This window comes from Artibeus jamaicensis, unplaced genomic scaffold (genome assembly GCF_021234435.1).
Source record: "Artibeus jamaicensis isolate MK-2021 breed Jamaican fruit bat unplaced genomic scaffold, CSHL_Jam_final scaffold_11, whole genome shotgun sequence".
Classification (NCBI taxonomy): Eukaryota; Metazoa; Chordata; class Mammalia; order Chiroptera; family Phyllostomidae; genus Artibeus; species Artibeus jamaicensis.
Window position 1 is genome coordinate 2197294 of NW_026522027.1, and position 9334 is coordinate 2206627.

A 9334-nucleotide genomic window follows, 5' to 3' on the forward strand; every position below is an offset into this window, starting at 1 on the left:
ACCACACCTAAAACAAAAGCAAATTAAGAGCACAGCTAGATCAGGAGTAGAAACATAGAAATGAAGATCTCAAGGAGGGTTAGCAACAGGGGAGTGGGAGGAGGAGAAGGGGGGAGAAGGCACAAAAAATAAGTAGCATAGACAGTAGATAGAAAATAGAAGGGGGGGCAAGAATAGCATGGGAAATATAGAATCTAAAGGACTTGAGACACTTGGTCATAAACTAAAAGGGGGGTAATTGTGGGGATGGGGGGGTAGGGTGGATGGGAATGAAAGGGGGAATAGAACAACTGTAACAGCATAATCAATAAAATTTTTTAAAAAAAGAGAGAAAAGAAGATAGTTACCTACAAAGGAGTGCCTGTAAGATTGTCAGCTGATTTCTCAAAAGAAAGCTTACAGACAAGGGGCTGGAAAGAAGTATTCAAAGTCTTGAAGAGCAAGGACGTACATCTAAATTTACTCTATCCAGCAAAGCTATCATTTAGAATGGAAGGGCTTCCCAGATAAGGTCAAATTAAAAAAGCCATCATCACCAAGCCCTTATTATATGAAATGTTAAAGGGACTTATCTAAGAAAAAGAAGATCAAAACTATGAACAGTAAAATGACAACAAGCTCAAAACCATCAACAACTGAACCTAAAAAACAAAAATAAAAATAAACTAAGCAAACAACCAGAACAGTAACAGAATCACAGAAATGGAGATCACATGGAGGGTTACCAGCAGGGGAGGGGGTGGAGGAGAAAGGGAGAAAAAATACAAGGAATAAGTAGCATAAATGGTAAGTAGAAAGTAGACAAGAGGAGCTTAAGAATAGTAAGGAAATGTAGAAGCCAAAGAATTCATGGGTATGACCCATGGACTTGAACTAAGTGCAGGCGGGGAGCATAATGGAATTGGAGAGGGTATGCAGGGCAGTAAAGGGAAGAAAATGGGACAAGTGTAGTAGCATAATCAATAAAATATATATTTTTTAATTATGGTACATTTACACAATAGAATACTACGCAGCAGAAAGAAAGAAGGATCTCCTACACTTCACGACAGCATAGATGCATATGGGGAGCATTATGCTAAGTGAAATAAGCCAGACAGTAAAAAACAAATACCATATGATCTTACCTGTAAGTAGAACCTAATCAGGAAAACAAACAAGCAAGCAAAATACAACCAGAGACATTGTAATAAAGAACAAACTGACTGTAACCAGAGAGGATGGGGGAGAAACATAATAGGTGATAATAGAGGAAGGGGCATTAAGGAACATGGCCCTTGTCCATATGAAGAACACATGGACACAGCCAAAGGGCGTAGACTGGAAGGTGGCAGATGTGGATGGGCGGGGCAGGGGACATGGTAGGGTCAAAATGGAGACAGCTGTTCTTGAACAACCATTAAAAAAAAGGAAAGAAACATCAACTTAAAATTTGTTTCCATTAAAAAAACACACAAGCAAGCAAAATATAATCAGAGACAGTGAAATAAAGAAAAAACTGACAGTAACCAGAGGGAACCAGGGAAGGGATAACGGAGAGAAAAGGAGGAAGGTTCATCAAGGATCATGTATAAAGGACACATGGACTAAGCCAAAATGGGTTAGGATCAAGAGTGGGAGGTGGAGATAGGTGGGGTGGGAGGAAGCAATGGGGGGAAATGGAGACAACTGTACATGAACAACAATTTTAAAAAAAGATTCTATAGGAGGATATCTTTGAAAGGTTTGTGTATCTACTTCCTTACAAGTAAAGTGAAAATGTATGTGAAATTGGAACACTTGGTGGTTAGGGTCTTTCCAGGCCTCCACCAAATCGTTGGTTATTTACTAGACATGTTATTTGTTCAGTGTTCCCACAAGTGTTTGTGAGGACACCTTAACTATTTTCTATGGCCTAATGGGCCATCCTACGGAAGCTGTGGAGGAAATTTCAGACAAGGAACTAAGGACTGAGCAGGTGGTCATCTGGATGTCTCCAACGTGCATCTGAGGAAATAAGGCATTCATTCAGTCTTGGGGACCGGAAGTCTGAAATGGGCCCCCCTGTGCTGAAATCACTCTGTGTGTCATCAGGACCCTTCTTCCTCATCAGACTCTATGGGGGAATCTGATTTTGCCTTTTCCAGTTTCTGGGGATGTTCTCATTCTTGGCTCATGTTTTTCTATGAGAACACATGCCTTCCTTCCCCTGCACCCACAGTCACAGCTGCTCTTTTTCAATGTCATTTAATCTCTCGCTCTCTCTCTCTTTCCTCTCTCAAAGAACATTTGAGATTACATGGAGGGACCATCTAGAAAATCCAGAGTAATTTTTTCATCTCACTACCTACAACTTCATCATATGGACAAAGTGCCTTTTGCCAAAAAAACATAAGTCACAGGTTCGAGGCGTAAAACTCAGAGTATCTGCGAGGAGCAGTGATAGTGCCTACCACACTTTAGAAACACTTTACAATGTTCTCTTTTCTCACTTTAAAAATATTTTTAAAAGCTACCTCATTACAGTCCTAGGTACTTGCACAGGGTAAGTGTGGTGCCCACAGTTGTAGCTGCTCATGGTTCGAGTTCTGGAGGAGGGTCCTACTACCTCTACCCTCCTTGAGCATTTCCGTTGTCAGACATCCTTCCAGATGATTTGGCTCCAGGGTGGTGACACTGGAAAAAAATGGGGCTGGGCACCAGTGAGCAGGGTCCTTGGTTAAAAGCACTTCCAAGGGCTATGGATTCTGCTCAGGTCAGACCTGTGACCCTGGAAGAAGCCAACTTTGCAGGTCTAAAGTCATTTCTGGGATTGAGGCTAACAGACACCCTCACTCTGTCCTCCAAGAATTCAGCTACTTCATGTATGAAAGGCAAAGTTTTCAAATTTTTAATAGACCATTGACTATATTTCTTCTGGATGACTTTCAAATATTTCTGACAAGTAAGGGGTGTGTCCAGTTAAGCCACTGGGAACCTTCTTAAAACAGGTGTTTTCTATTGGATACATTTCTTAGTGGCACTGGGCAGAATTGTTCCTATGTGCTCAGTTGTCAGAAGAAAAGAGGATGGACCACAGAATAGAGGCCCCCATGGAATTAACACATAGCTAAACTGGAGAGAAAAAAATGGAAGGAGCAGGGAAAGAGTCCAGCTTGCTCAGCCTCCTCACACAGCCTCTGGATGTGACAGCTTCCAACCCCTGTCCTGTCCTGTCCTGTCCTCACCTCCATGAGAGACCAAGTGTGGCGAAAGTGGTTTTAGTACAAAAATATCACAGGGAAGGAAACCAGAGCAACTGCTTCTTTGAAAATCCAGTCTCATAAATGACAAAATCATAGGTTGGAAGCTTTAGTACTATTAAACTGCCCATGCTACCCAAAGTGATTTACAGATTCAATGCAATGTACTGCAATCACAATGATGTTTAAAAAAAATAGAAAATAGTCTCAATTTATGTAATATCTTCTGGGACCCTGAGGAACCAAAATAATCTTCAAAAAGCAAAATTAGTGGCTTACAATTCTTGATTTAAAAACACATTGCAAAGTTAAAGTTAAAATAGAGCATTGCTGTCCTAAACACAAACACATAGACCAATGGAACAGAACAGAGGGCCCAGAAATAAACCTTCATCTACATGGTCAAATGATCTTTAATGAAAGTGCCCAGACCACCCAATGGGAGAAAGATAGGCTTTAACAAAAGGTGTTGGGAAAACTGGATATTCACATGTAAAAGAATATTATACCACACACAAAAAAAAACTCAAAATAGAATAAAGATCTAAATGTAAGAACTAAAACTATACACTTACTGAACACAGAAGAAAACCTTACTGATACTGGTTTTGGCAGTGATGTCTTGGATAAGACACCAAAAACTCAGAAAACAAAGAAGATATAAAATTAAGAGTACACCAAGCTTAAAAACAATTGCTCATCCAGTGAGTATAATGGAAACTATAGAATAAAAAAAATATTTACAAATCACATATATCTGTCAAGGGCTAACATCTAGGACATATATAGAAACCCTGCAATTCAACAACAAAAAGGTTAAATTACATGATTAAAACTGATAAAAACACCTGAATAAAATTTCTACAAACAAGACAAGCATATGCACAGATGTCCAACATCTCTAATTTTTAGGGAAATCAAATCTGAACAACAATAAAATGTTCCCTCGCACCCTTTAGAATGGTCACTATCAAAAAAACAGAAAGTCTCGCTCCCACACCTTCCTCCCCTCCCTTCCCACAGGGAAAGGCAACCATACATTGATGTTTCTCTCCCTCTCTCCTTTCCTTCCCCTCTAAAGAAATAAATAAAATCTTAAAACAAACAAACAAACAAACAGAAAGTAACCTAGGTTGCCAAGATGTGGAGAAATTGGAACACAAGCCCAGCTGACGAAAATGCAAAATAGTATGGCTATTGTAGAAAACAGTTTAGAGCTTTCACTACAAATAAGAAATAGACTTATCAACCATGGCCTCAGAGCTCAGTTGGTTAGAGGTCTGTTCTGCTATGCCAAAGTGGCAAGTTTGATCTCATGTCAGGGCACATACAAGAAACAACTGCTGAATGAATGCATCAGTAAGTGAACATCAAGTTGATTCCTCTCTCTCAAAAGAAAATCAGTCAATCAGTAGACTTACCATATGGTCCAGCAATCTCACTTCTGCTTTTATGTCCAAGGACATGGAAGAAATATTTGCAAATTTGTTTTTATTGCACCATTATTCACACTAACCTAAAGGTAGAAACAGCCCTAGAAAGAATAATATAAAAAATATGGTATGTATATGTGTATATATATGTACATATATAACAAAATATTATTTGGCCTTAGAAAAAGATAATTCTAGATTTGCTAAGTGAAACTAGACAGTCACAAGAAGACAAGAATGGTATGTTCCGCTTATAACCGTTATCTCAAATATCCTAATTTATAGAAACAAAGCAGATTGGTCATGGCAGAGAATTTGGGGGAGGAGGAAATGATACCCATTTTTCAGTGGGTACCTATCTTAAATTTCACTAATGACAAGGTGCTAGAGGTCTGTTTTATAAATATGAGCATATATATAACACTACGGAACTGTACCTGAGCTCTTGGTTATGATGGTAAATTTAATGTTATGGGTTTTAATACAATTAAACAGATTTTTTAAAATTTTATTGTTGTCTCCATTTTCCCACCACCACCTTTCCCCACCCACTCACCCTCACCTCCAACCTCAATCCTTCCCGGCTTTGGCTTTGTCCATGGCTCCTTTATACTTGTTCCTTGGCGACCCTTCCCTTTTTTCCCATTTATCCCTCTCCCCTTTGGTTACTATCCGTTGGTTATTTATTTCAATGTCCCTGGTTATATTTTGCTTGCTTGTTTGTTTTGGTGATTAGGTTAAAATCCATTTAGGACAAATACCATATGATCTCACAGATTTTTTAAGCAAAAAAGAAAAGTTTAGGTTCAAGAACCTAACTTTTGAACATATCCTATGTTAACAGCAGAAGTTCTGTACACAATTAATACAAAGAGTGTGGTTTGTGGGTTTATTTCCTGTTTTTCAGCACCTTTTTTTTTTTTTTCAGTTTCAGGTCGTTGGTCTCGGGGCCTCTGAGCCTCTCAGAAGCACATGGTGGAAAAGGGGGTCCAAAGCTCCCATGACTCTCAGTAGCTGAAGAGAATGGGCAGGAGGGGAAAGTCTAGCGGGGTTGCGAAAACTGGTCAAGGAGACCAAGTCTGGAGAGGTGGACAAACCAAAGACTTAAGCGAGCTGAACACTCTAAGGTGTAAAATACAGGACCCATGAGAACAGGGGTGATGAGGAGAGAGACACATCCTAGGTGAGCAGTGGTGGGGACTTGTCAAGTCAGCTGCCCTGTGTGGTCGCTGACGCTTTCCTTGTGTTTAAGAAATGTTTGCTTTTCTGAAAATATTAAACTGAGGTAGTGCCCTAATGTTGAAATCTACATAGTCTACAGCAGAAGAGGAGGAAGAAGAAGAGTTACTTGTGGCATTAAGAGGTGGTTAAGGCAGAAGGAACAATTTTAAGGGGCAGGAACAATGTCTCAGTTGATTAGATTAACTTCCTCCCAAGAGCAAGCTTCAGGTTAGGGCAACGATGCACCCTCTCAGAACATCTGAGAGCTGTGAAGTCACAGAACGGAAACCAAGCCACCATGTCTTTAAAAATTAACCACTCTGGCCACCAAGAGAGCCAAACGATGCACTTAGGATGGTCTTCATTCTGTATGTGACAAAAGCACTAACATTCATATTCAGAGACAAAATATGTAAAACTGGTTATGCTGATAAAATACACATAACAAAATGTTCTGCTTTGAGCCCTTTAAGGTGCAGTTTAATGGTATTAAACACACTCATATGGTTGTGCCACCTTCTCCATCACCTGTCTCCACAACTCCTTTCTCCTTATAAAACCAAAACACTACCCATTACATTTTTCAAAAATCTTTACTCTCTTTCCCTCCAGGCCCTGACAACCACTATTACTCTTTGTGTCTCAGTGATTTTGATTAATCTGAGTACCTTGTATAGTTGGAATTATAAAGTAGCTACATTTTGTGCTTGATTTATTTTACTCAGGATCACAGCCTCAAGGCTTATTCATGTTACAGCCTATTACAGAATTTTCTTTATTAAAGGCGGAGTAATATTCCATTGTCTGTTTATACCACATTTTGCTCACCCATTCATCCATCAGTAGACACTAGGGTGGCATTCTCATTTTAGCTATTGTGAATAAATCTGCTAGAAACGTGTGGGTGCAAACATCTATTTGAGAACCTGCTCCCAGTGCATCTGAGTGTGCACCCAGAAGTGAGATTGCTGACTCACATGGTAATTCTCTGTGTAACTTTTTGAGAAGTGGTCATACTGTTTTCCAAAGCAGCTGTGTCATTTTGCACTTCCACCAATGGAGCATGAGCATTCCAACCTCTCCTCATTGACGCCAACATTTGCCATTTCCTGGGTTTTGGTGATAGCCATCTCAGTGGCTATCTGTCAGGTGACAGTAAGTCCTCTAAAAGACGATAAAGCAGAATGATGGAGACAGAAAGCAGGTGCATTGGTGGCTACTGTCTTATGTGGGATGGTCAGGGAAAGCCTCCGTGACTATGTATCATTTTAATGAGATTGAGAAGAAGGAGAGAGGTGCCATGGAGGTCTCTGGAGAAAGAATACTTTAGAGAGATAAAAGGACCCCTGCAATGGCCCTGGGGCAGAAGGTTGCTTGCTTGCCATGTTTAAATGTCAAAAAGCCATTGTGGCCAGATTAGATGAGGTGAAGAGAATGACACAAGAAGTATAGGTGTAGGCTGGGACCAGATTTGGGGGGGCAGTGCTATCACAGGTGGTCTGCAAGGTGAGCTAAAGAGTGCAGCACCAAAAGTAAACCAGCCACCTAACTCAGCATCCTGCTTATTTCAGCTGCCATGGCTTTCAGAGAAAGTTTTCTCAGCCAAAGCACTGAGATGTTTGACGTTTCGGTGGAAACTCCCTGTCTTGTGCATACCAGCCCTGTGAGCAGCACTGATGTGGGACACTGTGGGCTGTGGTGAAGACATGGATTTGGTGTGATTGCTGTGGAGCCACAGGAGGGCTTTCAGAAGACAAAGGATGACCTGAGTTGAGTTGTTTTTTAAGATTTTATTTATTTATTTTTAGAGAGAGGGAAAGGAAGAAGAGAGAGAAAAACATCAGTGTGTGATTGCCTCTTGAGTGTCCCCTACCAGGGACCTGGCCCACAGCCCAGGCATTTGCCCAGACCTGGGGATCAAAGTAGCGACCCTTGGTTCACAATCCCATGCTCAATCCACTGAGCCACATCAACCAGGGCCTGACTTGAGTTTTAAAAGAATTCATCACTGAAGAATCATTGGCCCATCCTACACTTGGAAAATGGATATAAACTGACTCAAAAAGGTGGCAGGAAGACCAGTTAAGAGTCTATTACAATGACCCTGTGTAGCTGTAATGGTGGCTGGGACCTGAGGGCTTGAGTTCTCTTTATGCTTTTCAGACCACCCTCAGGTGTACCACTGGGTTAGAGAGTACTGCAAGAGAAAGAAAGGCATGAAATTCCAACAAGATTTTTGACCTAGGTATCTGAAAAGACAGAGTTGACAGTTATTGAGAAGAGAGTTTCTGAGAGGATCAGGTTGGAAAGGGGGAAGAATAAAGATCTCAACTGTGCACATTACATTAGAGGTGTCCCTATAATGTCTAGGATACATACCCCAGATTGGCTTACCTCCCTTGTTTCAAAATCCTTTGAGAAAAATACTGAGAAGCTGAAAACAGCAATTCCCAGCATCTCTGACAACAGATTTAATGTGTGAGTTCAGGGTGAAACAAGTGGTTTTGTGAGGTGCTGGTTGTGCCTCTCCCGGCACTCAGGGCCATGAAGCTGGTTCGTCCTAGACTGTTGCTTCAGAGGCTGCAGAGGGGCTGTGGCTTGAATCCAGTGCAGCCTGTGCATTTCCCAGGGTTTTCATTCAGGAAGTAGCGGTGTGGTCTTTAGTGAGGGAAATCTCCAGTCCTGCCTTTGGAGATCATTCTGGAAGGTGTAACTTCAGTCTGTTTTCAAATGCATAAAAATAAAAACTTCAGTAATACTTTTCTACAAAAGAAAGGCAGACATTTTTGGATTGGTTCATTAAACCAAGATAATGATTTTTAATGCAATGCTCCGGACATTTTTAAAAAATGAACACAAAGGATATGTCAGTACCCATTAGATTTCATTCAGAAAAGCCAAGAAGTGTGGGCTTCCCAAACAAATCTTAGTCCATTTGTAAGGCCAAGAGGCGGCATATTATTTTGCTGCGATCACTCACAACCCCAAAGTGGCTTGAACATAAAATAGTTATTTTATGTTATATGTTCACACTGTGAGTAAAGCCAGGTCATGGTTGATTCCTGTTAGTTATTCACTCTTATATCCATGACAGCACTGAACTTGGCTGCAATAAGCTCTGGGTCTCTTTGTTTTCTGTTCAAAGTGATCACAGGGAGGTTCAAGCTTCTCTCTCTGGGTCCTGCTGAATACACTTGCCCAAAATAATGACAGCTTCCCCAGATGGAGTTGTTCTTCCCTTGTTAGAGGAAATTGGCAGGTATTTTATTTTTGATTTTTAAAAAATGTTATTTAGTTATCTTTCAAGTACAGTTTTCTGTCTATTTCTCCCATCCCAGCCCACCCCACCCCATGTTCCCCACCTCCCTCCCCTTTTTTCCCCCTTAAATCCCCCCCTTTCCCCTCTGGTTGCTGTCCCCTTGTTCTCTATTTCAGTGTCTTTGTTTTTATTCTGCTTGC